We start from the raw sequence: 15,739 nt of genomic DNA on the forward strand, positions 1-15,739 counted from the left end.
GACTCAAAATTGAGCCAGGGTGCATCCTGTTTCCATTGAACCTCCTTGAGATGTTTCTACAACTTGGGAGTCCACTTGGGATATGTAATTGATTTGGAAAGTCATACACACCTGTCTATAGAAAGAAGGTCCCACAGAGCAAAAACCAAGCCACGAGGTCAAAGGAATTGTCCGTAGAGCTCCGAGATAGGATTGTGTTGAGATACAGATCTGAGGAAGGGTACCAAAAAATGTCTGCAGCATTGAAGTTCTCCAAGAACACAGTGGCCTCCATCATTCTTAAATGGAAGAAGTTTGGAACCACCAAGACTCTTCCTAGAGCTGTCAGACCGGCCAAACTGAGCATTCAGGGGAGAAGTGCTTTGGCCAGGGAGGTGACCAAGATCCAGATAGTCACTTTGACAGAGCTCTAGAGTTCCTCTGTGGAGAAGGGAAAACCTTCCAGAAGGACAACCATCTCTGCAGCACTCCACCAATCATGGCCTTTGTGGTAGAGTGGCCAGACGGAAGCCACTCTTCAGTAAAAGGCACATGAAAGCCCGCTTCGAGGTTGCCAAAAGGCACCTAAAGGACTCTCAGACCATGAGAAACAAGATTCTCTGGTCTGATGAAACCAAGAATAAACTCTTTGGCCTGAATGCCAAGCACGTCTGGAGGAAACTAAGCACCGCTCATCACCTGGCCAATACCATCCCTACTGTGAAGCATGGTGGTGGCAACATCATACTGTGGGGATGTTTTTCAGCGGCAGGGACTGGGAGACTAGTCAGGATCGAGGGAAAGATGAACAGAGCAAAGTACAGAGAGATCCTTGATGAAAACCTGCTCTAGAGCGCTTAGGACATCAGTAGTGGCTTTGGGACTAGTCTTAATGTCCTTGAGTGGGCCAGCCAGAGCCTAGACTTGAATCTCTGGAGAGACCTGAAAATAGCTGTGCAGAAATGACATCTCTATCCAATCTGACAGAGATTGAGTGGATCTGCAGAGAATGGGAGAAACTCTCCAAATAATAGCATCAAATTAAATTTCCCATCTACAAGAGGTGTATATTCTATTTGTATTTAACTGTAACTTGCAACATTGCCTTTAAGTAAATCACGAACCAGAAAAGCCTTAGTTGCTATCCCTTTTTGGACTTGTCATTAATTTATATCACATCAGACCAACTTCTTGAAGTTTGCAGTTGTCTAAAAAAAATACTTATTTTGCTCAAAACATTTGTTTTTACCCTTGTGTGTATTTATACTTGGGATATCGCCATTCAAAAGGAAAAGTTTTTTTTTTTAAATAGCTGGAGGACGTGTGATAAACAGAGGAGAGTAATACTACGTTTGTTTTGTATAAGTCATTAAATATAATTTTTATTTCAAGATATAAAATAGTCTTTGGACATTGTCCAATACCTCCCAAACATACAGTTAATCGTAAACTGAGCAAAATAAGCATGATCAAAAGTCCTGTCCCAATAACTTCCGCCTTGTTCTCTTGGTTACCATACCGGACGATTCTCCGCCATCATCAAGACTCCATTTCATCCCAATGGCAGGAGGCGTCTGAACTGAACTGGACAAATACAGAACAGACAAATATTGGAACAAATAAGAAAGTAATCACTCACAGATTAAAACAAAGCGACAGGAAAATAATGCATCACCTAACAACGCTCTTTAGGGCCTTGGGTGTGAGAAATGTGCTTATATATACTGCTCCAAAAAATAAAGGGAACAATAAAATAACACATCCTAGATCTGAATGAATGAAATATTCTTATTAAATACTTTTTTCTTTACATAGTTGAATGTGCTGACAACAAAATCACACACAAATTATCAATGGAAATCAAATTTATCAACCCATGGAGGTCTGGATTTGCAGTCACACTCAAAATTAATGTGGAAAACCACACTACAGGCTGATCCAACTTTGTAATGTCCTTAAAACAAGTCCAAATGAGGCTCAGTAGTGTGTGTGGCCTCCACGTGCCTGTATGACCTCCCTACAATGCCTGGGCATGCTCCTGATGAGGTGGCGGATGGTCTCCTGAGGGATCTCCTTCCAGACCTGGACTAAAGCATCTGCCAATTCCTGGACAGTCTGTGGTGCAACGTGGCGTTGGTGGATGGAGCGAGACATGATGTCCCAGATGTGCTCAATTGGATTCAGGTCTGGGGAACGGGTGGGCCAGTCCATAGCATCAATGCCTTCCTCTTGCAAGAACTGCTGACACACTCCAGCCACATGAGGTCTAGCATTGTCTTGCATTAGGAGGAACCCAGGGCCAACCGCACCAGCATATGGTCTCACAAGGGGTTTGAGGATCTCATCTCGGTACCTAATGGCAGTCAGGCTACCTCTGGCGAGTACATGGAGGGCTGTGCGGCCTCCAAAAGAAATGCCACCCCATACCATGACTGACCCACCGCCAAACCGGTCATGCTGGAGGATGTTGCAGGCAGCAGAACGTTCTCCACGGCGTCTCCAGACTCTGTCACGTCTGTCACGTGCTCAGTGTGAACCTGCTTTCATCTGTGAAGAGCACAGGGCGCCAGTGGCAAATTTGCCAATCTTGGTGTTCTCTGGCAAATGCCAAACGTCCTGCACGGTGTTGGGCTGTAAGCACAACCCCCACCTGTGGACGTCGGGCCCTCATACCACCCTCATGGAGTCTGTTTCTGACCGTTTGAGCAGACACATGCACATTTGTGGCCTGCTGGAGGTCATTTTGCAGGGCTCTGGCAGTGCTCCTCCTGCTCCTCCTTGCACAAAAGCGGAGGTAGCGGTCCTGCTGCTGGGTTGTTGCTCCTACGGCCTCCTCCACGTCTCCTGGTAGCACCTCCATGCTCTGCACACTACACTGACAGACACAGCAAACCATCAGCTCGCATTGATGTGCCATCCTGGATGAGCTGCACTACCTGAGCCACTTGTGTGGGTTGTAGACTCCGTCTCATGCTACCACTAGAGTGAAAGCACCGCCAAAAGTGACCAAAACATCAGTCAGGAAGCATAGGAACTGAGAAGTGGTCTGTGGTTATCACCTGTAGAACCACTCCTTTATTGGGGGTGTCTTGCTAAATGCCTATAATTTCCACCTGTTGTCTATTCCATTTGCACAACAGCATGTGACATTTATTGGCAATCAGTGTTGCTTCCAAAGTGGACAGTTTGATTTCACAGAAGTGTGATTGACTTGGAGTTACATTGTGTTGTTTAAGTGTTCCCTTTATTTTTTTGAGCAGTGTATATATACACAGTACCAGTCAAAAGTTTGGACACACCTACTCATTCAAGGGTTTTTCTTTATTTTATACATTGTAGAATAATAGTGAAGAAATAACACACATGGAATCATGTAGTAATAAAAAAAAAGTGTTAATCAAAATATATTTTATTTGAGATTCTTCAAAGTAGTACACTCTTGGCATTCTCTCAACCAGCTTCATGAGGTAGTCACCTGGAATGCACTTCAATTAACATGTGTGCCTTGTTAAAAGTGAATTTGTATAATTTCTCTCCTTAATGTGTTTGAGCCAATCAGTTGTGTTGTGACAAGGTAGGGGTGGTATACATAAGATGGCCCTATTTGGTAAAAGACCAAGTGCATTATGGCAAGAACAGCTCAAATAAGCAAAGAGAAACAAGTCCACCATTACTTTTTAGACATGAAGGTCAGTCATTCTGGAAAATTTCAAGTGCAGTTGCAAAAACTATCAAGCGCTATGATGAAACTGGCTCTCATGAGGACTGCCACAGGAAAGGAAGACCCAGAGTTACATCTGCTGCAGAGGATATGTTCATTGTAGTTAACTGCACCTCATATTGCAGCCCAAATAAATGCTTCACAGAGTTCAAGTAACAGACACATCTCAACATCAGCTGTTCAGAGGAGACTGCGTGAATCAGGCCTCCATGGTCAAATTGCTGCAAAGAAACCACTACTAAAGGACACCTGTTATTTCATAGTTTTGATGTCTTCACTATTAATCTACAATGTAAAAAATAGTAAAACTAAAGAAAAACCCTTGAATGAGTAGGTGTGTCCAAACTTGACTGCTACTGTATATATTTTATTACAATGTTGAAATGTACCCCTCCCCACATACACGTACCAAGCTTTGTCTCAATGTCTTTGAGCTGCGTCTTCTCCTCTTTCTGTGCCATCTCTGGTGACTTCAGGTATTGCATGTGGCCTTCAAAGTCCTCCTTCACCTGTATGCTCTTCTGCATGGCCAACCGGTACTGCTGGAGCAAGTTAAAAACAGGGGAAAGGCATTTGTAAATATATACCATGTATGATACGATGCAACGAAATGTACACAGGCACGCACCAGTACAAACAGAACTAAAATCCAGTGACTGACCAATCTGGCCGATAAAGGTTTGGTATTGCTTGGGGAGGGGTGCACCGAAACACCTGGCCACACAGTTTCTCTCTTGGGGTGGCGTTGTTCTGCAAGCCCCCAAACTTGCCGTAGCTGTGGATCCTCTCTCCCTGCCGGGTCACGAGGGTGGAGAATGGGATTCTGCTCTGGACCACCTGGCCAAAACCAAAACAACAAGATCCTGTTCTTTAAACAAGAAAATACTGACTTGACTTTAGGACAAGTTCCTGTACTACCCCCTGCATTCCAAATGTCCCTGGTCAAAAGTAGGGCACTAAATAGGGAATAATAGGGTGCCATTTCAGATGCACACTAGATACATATTTTTATCAGCCTAAGCCAGGGATGTATTCACTGGGAACCAAATGAAAGCAAACATTCTCAAACGGTATGAAAAAGGGGAGGGACCTAGCTGAATTTGTCCAAAATAAAAAAGTTTGTTGCAAAATGCTTTCTTGTTTCTGCGAAACGGTTTGCTACACCCGAGGCAATGACTTTAAACTAGAACACTACTTGGCCAGTATTGTTCGATGGCTTGGTTAAGGCCATCCAATCAACACGCCTTGTTTGACTCACCCCCTTCCTGTAGTGGTTAGCAGAGTCCAGGTCATCAATCAAAATGGTGTCTCCCAATACGTTCCCAAATACTGGCGAGAACAAGGGATGATTATCAAAGGGTAATTACATGCGTAGTCACCAAACTACTACCAGATTACTTGAAACTGATCACTAACCCTCCATTTACTGTTTGAATCATGTTTCATTAACTGGCTAAAGACAAGGGGTGTATGATATCAAATAATTACTTCTGTACAAGAAATAAACTCAGTTCAACTCCAGGTGTTCTTTGATGGTTTTAACCATTTTAGTTTGATATTATACCCCTGCAAAAACCTCTTACAAGTGGAGCCCCGAGAAGCATAAAGTAAAGAATAATGCAAAACTGTTCCAGAAGCCCTCGTTATGACATCAGTCCCAAATCTGGAAATACTGAAAACTAGGCCCTTTCATTAGATAAGGGAGAAAAAAGACAACAACTAAAGTTTAAACATGCAAATGATAATAAACCTTTAATTACACAAACAGCATCATTATATACAATCATTTTAAAGAGAAGGGCTGGCTGGGGTCCAATTCACACTCCAGTAGCATAGTCCCCAAGAGAGGGAGCCCATAACCCCCCCCCCCTCCCCCAGTGAGTTAAGAGCCTGGGGTTCATTCTGGAACAGTTTAACCCCCAAACCCAGGAACAGGGGGGGGGGGGGGGTGGAGAAGAGAGAGAGGGAGAGAAACTAGCCTAACAACTGCAAACAAACAGAGACCGGACCTAGGGTCGGGTGTAACAAGCGTCTCAGCGTAGTAGTGCTGATCTAGGATCAGGTCCCTCGTCCGGGTCATCTTATTCTCTGTGAACTAAAAGGCAAGACTGATTGTAAATCTCCTGGGACCAATGAGGAAGAGTGGGGCAAGCTTCTGGAACTACAGAGAAACCCTCTCAGCATAGACATAGTTACATTAAGGGGGAGGTTACATATTGGGGAATATTTGATCCAAATATAAATTCTGAAGAAGACTGACTCACCCATCTGGCAGCCCTCTGCATTCTCTTGGAAAATAAGGAGGTCTCGGGCAAACACAGGGTTCCTAATGGGAAGAAATCTGGCCTGGCCATTTATTATGTGGGGCAAGGGTCTGAAAAAATAAACAAGTACAACTCACTAAAGCATGAACACCTTTGAGAACAAAACTCCAAGAACCTTTCCCAACACAGGTCACAAAGATTCAAACTATAGAGGTATTTAATTTACTTCTACATTGAAAGGAAGCAACAATTGCATGTTGTCATATTAAAGGTACTCGTGTGGTGTGTGTGTGTGTGTGTGTGTGTGTGTGTGTGTGTGTGTGTGTGTGTGTACCTGCTGCTGCTGTTGTTGTTTCTCCAGAACACAGTGTCCAGGGGCATGACCTGCTGCCTCCCCTGGGTGTCGTTGTAGATCTTCCGTGCCGCCACTGTTGTCATGGTGACCACACAGTCCATGTCTCCCAGGAGATGACGGTGGCCACGTCATCGTCCTCCACCAGCACCAGGTGGCCAATCTGCACCGGAGCCAGAAGGACGGCACGTTTTTAAATCCTGCTGAAACTGAAGCACACGCCACACACTGTTCTTCTCTAGTCAACCACTACTAGGATGAAGCATCAGAACGCTGCAGAGACAGGGGACAGGTCCCAAATGGCACCAATAGGGCTCTGGTCAAAAGTAGTGCACTAAAATATATATATATATATATATATATAAGGATTAGGGTTCCATTTGGGAAACAGAGAAAATGTCTATATTACGATATTACATTTCCTAGGATGTAGAGGGGGTGCCCCTATGGAGCAGACTCTCTGAACCTGGAATTTCATTTTCTCAGTGTCGGCTGTCTTCTGACTGATGAGGGCGTCGATCGCTGGGATTTATATTAACACCGAATGGATCCATCAAACCTCTCAACTTCTGAGAGTGCATGCATCATATATAGTACAAATGACAGTCTTGTGAATGTGTTCGAGTATCTATGGTCTTTCTCAGTAACCAGGTTTCCATCCAACCTTTCTGTGAGTAAAGTTCATGTCGGATAAAGAAAAAAAATCACAAAAGGCTGATTGAAACAGCACATTTGTCTAAAATATCCAAATGTCGACAAAACAAAATACACTAGGACAGGTGGAATGTTTTTGTGTCTGTATAGTTTATTATGCAAGAAATGGTGACGGAAACGCCTTTATGCGTTGATATAATAACCATCATATCGAAGTAAACTTGGAGTAACGCGATGACATGTTGTGTGGTCCTCTACGACTAGGCTACAGATTAAATCAATGATGAACTTCACATGGTGAATGTGCACAGTGATGAGTTTGACGCTCCTTTCCAACAAATAGAGGGTCTTAATTCTGGTGACATGATGATCAACGCTTGGCTGCCGTTTGACAAATAAAAATAATCTTACCCACAAAAATGTCATCATGTAAGTAGCCTAACCGCACTGTATCTGCGAGCTGTTGGCTAGAGCACACGTGCCAAGACCAGAGTGGGCACATTCGCTATATACAGCGCTTTCGGGAAGTATTCAAACCCCTTTTACTTTTTCCACATTTTGTTACCTTACCACATTATTTTAAAATGTATGAAATTGTTTTTCCCCCCTCATCAAGCTACACACAATACCTCATAATGACAAAGCAAAAACGGTTTCGAAATGTGTGCCAATCATTTTAAATAAAAAACAAAAACATAATATTTACATAAGCATTCAGACCCTTTACTTTGTTTTTTATTTTATTTTATTTCACCTTTATTTAACCAGGTAGGCTAGTTGAGAACAAGTTCTCATTTGCAACTGCGACCTGGCCAAGATAAAGCATAGCAGTGTGAGCATACAACAAAGAGTTACACATGGAGTAAACAATTAACAAGTCAATAACACAGTAGAAAACAAAGGGGGGTCTATATACAATGTGTGCAAAAGGCATGAGGAGGTAGGCAAATAATTACAATTTTGCAGATTAACACTGGAGTGATAAAAGATCAGATGGTCATGTACAGGTAGAGATATTGGTGTGCAGAAGAGCAGAAAAGTAAATAAATAAAAACAGTATGGGGATGAGGTAGGTGAAAAGGGTGGGCTATTTACCAATAGACTATGTACAGCTGCAGCGATCGGTTAGCTGCTCAGATAGCTGATGTTTGAAGTTGGTGAGGGAGATAAAAGTCTCCAACTTCAGCGATTTTTGCAATTCGTTCCAGTCACAGGCAGCAGAGTACTGGAACGAAAGGCGGCCAAATGAGGTGTTGGCTTTAGGGATGATCAGTGAGATACACCTGCTGGAGCGCGTGCTACGGATGGGTGTTGCCATCGTGACCAGTGAGCTGAGATAAGGCGGAGCTTTACCTAGCATAGACTTGTAGATGACCTGGAGCCAGTGGGTCTGGCGACGAATATGTAGCGAGGGCCAGCCGACTAGAGCATACAAGTCGCAGTGGTGGGTGGTATAAGGTGCTTTAGTGACAAAACGGATGGCACTGTGATAGACTGCATCCAGTTTGCTGAGTAGAGTGTTGGAAGCCATTTTGTAGATGACATCGCCGAAGTCGAGGATCGGTAGGATAGTCAGTTTTACTAGGGTAAGCTTGGCGGCTTGAGTGAAGGAGGCTTTGTTGCGGAATAGAAAGCCGACTCTTGATTTGATTTTCGATTGGAGATGTTTGATATGAGTCTGGAAGGAGAGTTTGCAGTCTAGCCAGACACCTAGGTACTTATAGACGTCCACATATTCTAGGTCGGAACCATCCAGGGTGGTGATGCTAGTCGGGCATGCAGGTGCAGGCAGCGACCGGTTGAAAAGCATGCATTTGGTTTTACTAGCGTTTAAGAGCAGTTGGAGGCCACGGAAGGAGTGTTGTATGGCATTGAAGCTTGTTTGGAGGTTAGATAGCACAGTGTCCAAAGACGGGCCGAAGGTATATAGAATGGTGTCGTCTGCGTAGAGGTGGATCATGTTGAAGCATCGTTGGCAGCAAATACAGCCTTGAGTCTTCTTGGGTATGACGCTACAAACTTGGCACACCTGTATTTGGGGAGTTTCTCCCATTCTTCTCTGCAGATCCTCTCAAGCTTTGTCAGGTTGGATGGGGAGTTATGGCTGGGTCACTCAAGGACATTCAGAGACTTGTCCCAAAGACACTCCTGCGTTGTCTTGGCTGTATGCTTAGGGTTGTTGTCCTGTTGAAGGTGAACCTTCACCCCAGTCTGAGCACTCTGGAGCAGGTTTTCATCAAGGATCTCTGTGCTTTGCTCCGTTCATCTTTGCCTCAATCATGACTAATTTCCCAGTCCCTGCTGTTTAAAAACACCCCCACAGCATGATGCTGCCACCACCATGCTTCCCCGTAGAGATGGTACCAGGTTTCCTCCAGACGTGACGCTTGGCATTCAGGCCAAATCATGGTTTCATCAGACCAGAGAATATTGTTTCTCATGGTCAGAGTCTTTAGGTGCCTTTATGCAAACTCCAACTCCCCACCATCTTAAATAATCATGCAACATTCAAAAAATGTAAACTAAGAACAGATATAGCCCTTGGTTCACCCCAGACTTGACTGCCCTTTACCAGCACAAAAACATCCTGTGACATTCTGCATTAGCATTGAATAGCCCCCGTGATATGTAACTTTTCAGGGAAGTCAGGAACCAATATACTCAGTCAGTTAGGAAAGCAAAGGTTAGCTTTTTTCAAACAGAAATTTGCATCCTGTAGCACTAATTCCAAAAAGTTTTGGGACACTGGAAAGTTAATGGAGATTAAGAGCACCTCCTCCCAGCTGCCCACTGCACTGAGGATAGGAAACACTGCCACCACCAATAAATCTACAATAAACAATCATTTCAATAAGCATTGTTCTACGGCTGGCCATGCTTTCCACCTGCCTACCCCTACCCAGCCAACATCTCAGCACCCCCTGCAGAAACTTGCTCTGGCAGTCTCTATGGGGGTGCCACAGGGTTCAATTCTCAGGCCGACTTTTTTCTCGGTATATATCAATGATGTCGCTCTTGCTGCTGGTAAGTCCCTGATCCACCTCTACGCAGACGACACCATTCTGTATACATCTGGCCCTTCTTCGGACACTGTGCTAACAAACCTCCAAACGAGCTTCAATGCCATACAACACTTCTTCCGTGGCCTCCACCTGCTTTTAAATGCTAATAAAACTAAGTGCATGCTCTTCAACCGATCGCTGCCCGCACCCGCCCGCCCGACTAGCATCACTACTCCGGACGGTTCTGATTTAGAATATGTGGACAACTACAAATACCTAGGTGTCTGGTTAGACTGTAAACTCTCCTTCCAGACTCACATTAAACATCTCCAATCCAAAATTAAATCTGGAATCGGCTTCCTATTTCGCAACAAAGCCTCCTTCACTTATATGCTGCCAAACATACCCTTGTAAAACTGACCATCCTACCGATCCTTGACTTCGACGATGTAATTTACAAAATAGCCTCCATCACTCTACTCAGCAAACTGGATGTAGTCCATCACAGTGCCATCCGTTTTGTCACCAAAGCCCCATTTACTACCCACCACTGCGACCTGTATGCTCTCGTTGGCTGGCCCTCACTACATATTCGTCGCCAAACCCAGTGGCTCCAGGTCCTTATCGCAGCTCACTGGTCACCATAGCAACACCCACCCGTAGCAGGCGCTCCAGCAGGTATATTGCACTGGTCATCCCCAAAGCCAACACTTCCTTTGGCCGCCTTTCCATAAATGAGAGATTGTTCTCAACTGGCCTACCTGGTTAAATAAATGTGGGGAAAAAACTAAAAACGAAATAAAAATGGGACTCGTGCATTTTACTGAGGAGTGGCTTCCGTCTGGTACCTCTACCATAAAGGCCTGATTGGCGGAGTGCTGCAGAGACTATTGTCCTTCTGGAAGGTTCTCCCATCTTCACAGAGGAACTCTGGAGCACTGTCAGTGACCATCTAGTTAATGGTCACCTCCCTGACCAAGGCCCTTCTCCCCCGATTGCTCAGTTTTGGCCAGGTGGCCAGCTCTAAGAAGAGTCTTGGTGGTTCCAAACTTCTTCTATTTAAGAATGATGGAGGCGACTGTGTTCTTGGGGACCTTCAATGCTGCAGAAATGTTTTGGTACCCTTCCCCAGATCTATGCCTCGACACAATCCTCGGAGCCTCGGAGATCTACGGACAATTCCTTCAACCTCATGTCTTGGTTTTTGCTCTGACAACTGTGGGACCTTATATAGACAGGTGTGTGCCTTTCCAAATCATGTCCAATCAATTGAATTTACTTCAGGTGGACTCTAATCAAGTTGTAGAAACATCAAGGATGATCCATGGAAACAGGATGCACCTGAGCTCAAATTTCAAGTCTCATAGCAAAGGGTCTGAATACTTATGAAAATAAGTTATGTTTTTGTTCTTAATAAATTTGCAGACATTTCTAAAGACCTGTTTTCACTTTGCCAATATGGGGTATTGTGTGTAGATTTTGTAATCAATTTTAGAATAAGGCTGCAACGTAATAATCTGGTAAAAGTCAAGGGGTCTGATACTTTCCAAAGGCACTGTAACACAACATTTGTTTAGACAAAACCATCAGTGAAGTTACTTCTACGATGGAAACCCATTTGACTTCTATTTCTTTTTTTATTTTGTATATGGGAATTTAACCGCAAAAGTTATTTTATATGCACTATGTCATCACGCCTTTTAGTCAACTCTATGGAAACATCTCTGGTGGGAAAATGCAATTGTTTTCATTCAGATTTGAGAATATTCACATGAAAAACTGTTGTCAATTGGATGGAATGTGGGTATAATCAAATACTGACAGTTGTGCTACATTCATGCTATTCTTCCTGAGCTCCGATTTCAGATGACCCTCTTTGTTGGTGGCATTGAGCACTTGATCAAAAGATAGAGATATCCTAGCTCTACAGCAGGAACATGTTTTAACACTGATAGCTTGGCACCAAACTGGAACCAAATTGTATGTTTCCATTCTCTCTTGCAGCTCAGTTAACACTGCCATAACACGTTTGGAACGCAACACCTACTATCGAGCTCCGTGATGAGTTGCCTGTTGGTGTCAAACAGACTCTTGTAGATGTCAATCGTCTGGTTTATCTGGTTCTTCTTCCTGGTCAGTTCAGACATCTGCTCCCTGTTCTCCACATCTAGTAGGGGACAGGAGAACAGTCGGGATCACCTGAGACACACTGTTCCAGGGGCCAAGAGACTGGCCTTAAAAATGAACACCACACTTGCCAATCAAAAGTAGTCCAATGTTAGGATGGATCCACGTCCCACGACATCGTTTGTGTCGATCCAGCTATTTGCTCCCACCCAACATGAATGGAAAAGATAACCAACGAATACAACCCGGAATTTAGACTGCTCTTCTTTTCCACAGATTTGGGACTGAGCCACATAGCTGGAGCTACAAAATAGATGGCCTAGGATGTGGAAAGTCTACTTCTCAGGTCTGAAACATCCAACACATTTTTACTTTGAGTGAAATGTCCCTTTTAAGATGGCTGGACACTCATGATCACAGCGTGTCAACCCCTTTTGGATGGCAAACACTCAATGTTATTCAAAAATCTAGCATTAAAATGACAAACTGACATTGGTGTGATTTAACATTAAAAAAATAAAACATGTGATCTAACCATTGTAGAAGCGGAAGGGGAGCTCAAAACACTACTAGGGGATTTTTTGGGGCCAAACCCTGGGATGACAGGTCTGAAGTGCAGGACGTACTCATTCCCATCCTGACCAGGACTGTTCTCCATGATGGACAGATTCTAGAAGGGAGAGAGATGTTTTCAAACAATATATAGACAATATCCAATGCAAAATCCTGGTTGGCATGCAAAGCCTGAAGAAAAGATGTACAAGCACACCGCACCACCACCCCACTCACAGTGATGTGGGCCTCTCCATTAGCAAGGCTAAACTGCAGGCTTTGCCCTCAAAGAGAGGCAGGCTTTTGTCACTGGAGCCCTTGGAGCTCTTGATGGTGACCACCACCTTCCCACTCAGCTCCAGTCCGACTGGGTTATTATACACATCCTGGATGGAAGCAACACAAACCAGCAGCCTCATAAATAGACAAAAAACAGCGAGGGGACAAACTCCATATTAATGCCTATGATTTTGGAATGAGATGTTCGACGAGCAGGTGCCCACATACTTTTGGCAGTGTATATTGTATAAATCACTAGAACCTATTTATGTCAATGACGTCAAATTGCCATGGTCAGAGCTTCTACTACCTTTACGGCCTCAGGCTTGATCACCAAAAATGATACAAAATATAGTTTGACCATTGGTAGACTTCAACTCATGCTTACAGTGGGGAAAAATAGTATTTAGTCAGCCACAAATTGTGCAAGTTCTCCCACTTAAAAATATGAGAGAGGTCTGTAATTTTCATCATAGGTACACCAGAAGACCACATTGTAGGATTTTTTATGAATTTATTTGCAAATTATGGTGGAAAAAAAGTATACTTTTTTGTCTCACCGCTGGCCAGAGGATCTAATCGTCTCACCATTATTTTCAGACACGTCCTCCATCAGAGTACGACTGGCAATGACAATGTTGTTGGAGACCACTGGGGTTGGTGGCTGAAGGCCTGGCAGGATTGTTGGGCACAGCGTCTATGACATACTAGGCGAGGACAAGAAAGAGAGAGACATGATAACTTTAGTCCTTCAAGTGGCCCAAAATAACCTATAGGGCCTGTAGACATCCAGCCACTCGACATGAAATACATTTCTTCTAGATCAAATAAACAGCGGACCAATTTGGAGAGTGGAGACCATATCCAGGCGTTTCATTCAAAGCCCAGTTAGGGGGTGTCTGGAGGTGGACTTTACGGCTCTAAGCCACATGGTTTAGGTTGAGCTTAACCTGGTGACTCCACAGCACTTTTGTCTCGTCCACACACAGCACAAACTGGATTGTGTACTTACCAACACGTTCTGGGATGACGTTGTCTCTGTTAGATGACCATGAATCCTTTTACATACATATCACAGGACTACCTTTGTGTTGATACAAACCTAAGAGAAGAGACATCACAAAGTGGCTAAGCCCTCTGACAAGAATTTCCCAGCAATCCCACGTTGAATTGGTGATCGCTAACACACTACGGCCACACTGCTTTAAGACTTTTTGTATTGGCGGTGTCTCTTTTCTTAAGTCATTCAGACAGGAGATGTACCCAGCACTTGGCACCAGCTGCGCCCGAATATAAAAAAATATCAGACACCTCAAGTGAAAACTCTTCCCTTTTGTCTTTCATTGGTTTGCTGCATTGCATTTGGGCAGCCTTCAGAAAAGCATGCAGAACAATGAGTTGATTATTCTCATCAGATACAGAATCTTTGTCATCAATTTTTATACTTAAGTAATGTGAAACGTTGTGTCCATGTGTTACAGAGCCAAAGTCAGTCCCTCTGGGTCTAGTTAAGTATGTAGTTAAAAGTAGTGCACTATATAGGCAACAGGGTGCCATTTGTCCAGTAACTAACCCCTGAGGTGGGCCGTGATGTCCCTGATGGCACTCCCTTCCACATCAGCATGGAGATGTTGACAGGGTTCAGGTTCTTTATGGTGCTGCCCTCCTCAGACACCATGACACACCTTGACACACACTGGACATACAGAGAACAAACAGATAACCATGTCAGCTGATACAGAGATGCCAGTGGCACACACATATCAACCGACCCATGGACCCACAGAAGAGACCACGGGTAGAGCCACAGACAGACCCACGGGTAGAGCCACAGAGAGACCCACGGGTAGAGCCACAGACAGGTAGATAGCGCCACAGACACTTCGATCCACAGTTACACACAGGTAGCGCCACAGACAAACAGGTAGATTTACAGACTAACAGGGAAGTACAGACATGCGAGTGTGGCTCCAGCAGGAAACACTGAGTTAGTGTTGTACTCCACCACCAGTTTGACAGGTTGGTTGGGATCTGGGATAATGGTGAGCTTCACAGATGGACCGTGGATGGGCTGCTTGTTGAAGGACCCTCTGAACTCCAGGGCATACTCCACCCTGACAGAACAACAGGTCGTGAACACTGCCCTCCATTAATATATGGTTACAGGGTCATTATGGCAAGTAGTTAGGAATTATACGGTTAGGAACTCACTTGGGCCCTCTCACATGGTCCACTACGAAACAGGCTTTTCAGTCTTCGTCTATTGGTTGTGAAGTAACAGATGACTTCACCTGAACAACAAAAGATGTCATCACAATTTTGAATCAAGAAGATAGACCACCCAATAGACTTGACTCATTTACCAAGTGTAAATATATAGTATGCAGCATCAGTATCCCCCACTGCATATGATCCCCATGTCCCAATTTACAACAGTGGTGGTGAGAGTGTCTGACCTTCAGGGCCGGATTGGAGGCCTTCAGCGCCACGACAACCCTTTGGTCGGGGGAGGGGTTCCCCCACTCGTCAAACAGCTGGAGGAGAAAGGGCATCTGGCTTGCTATTTCTTGCTATTTCAGCACTTGCAGGGGCTGAAGAAACAAAACACATGGACTACAATGAGGGAGAAAGGAAAGCCATGACCAATACCATAAAGATGATGTCCCAAAAGGCACCATTGACGCAGCCAGAGTGTCTTGGCCCCTAACTTAATGCCCACCTCCTGGTGCCCGTCCACCAGTTTGAGCTGTGCAGGGGTCCCCTGCACAGCTCTGACAGCGTCTGACTTTTATTCCCATACTGGTCCACA

The 15,739-nt window shown here is 44.4% G+C and overlaps 1 pseudogene; it reads right to left on the bottom strand.

Moving 5' to 3' along the window:
- Positions 1-1,531: 1,531 nt before the first annotated feature.
- LOC109909323 (structural maintenance of chromosomes flexible hinge domain-containing protein 1-like) lies at positions 1,532-15,482 on the bottom strand (annotated as a pseudogene).
- Positions 15,483-15,739: the final 257 nt, after the last annotated feature.

This window comes from Oncorhynchus kisutch, linkage group LG18 (genome assembly GCF_002021735.2).
Source record: "Oncorhynchus kisutch isolate 150728-3 linkage group LG18, Okis_V2, whole genome shotgun sequence".
Lineage (NCBI taxonomy): Eukaryota > Metazoa > Chordata > Actinopteri > Salmoniformes > Salmonidae > Oncorhynchus > Oncorhynchus kisutch.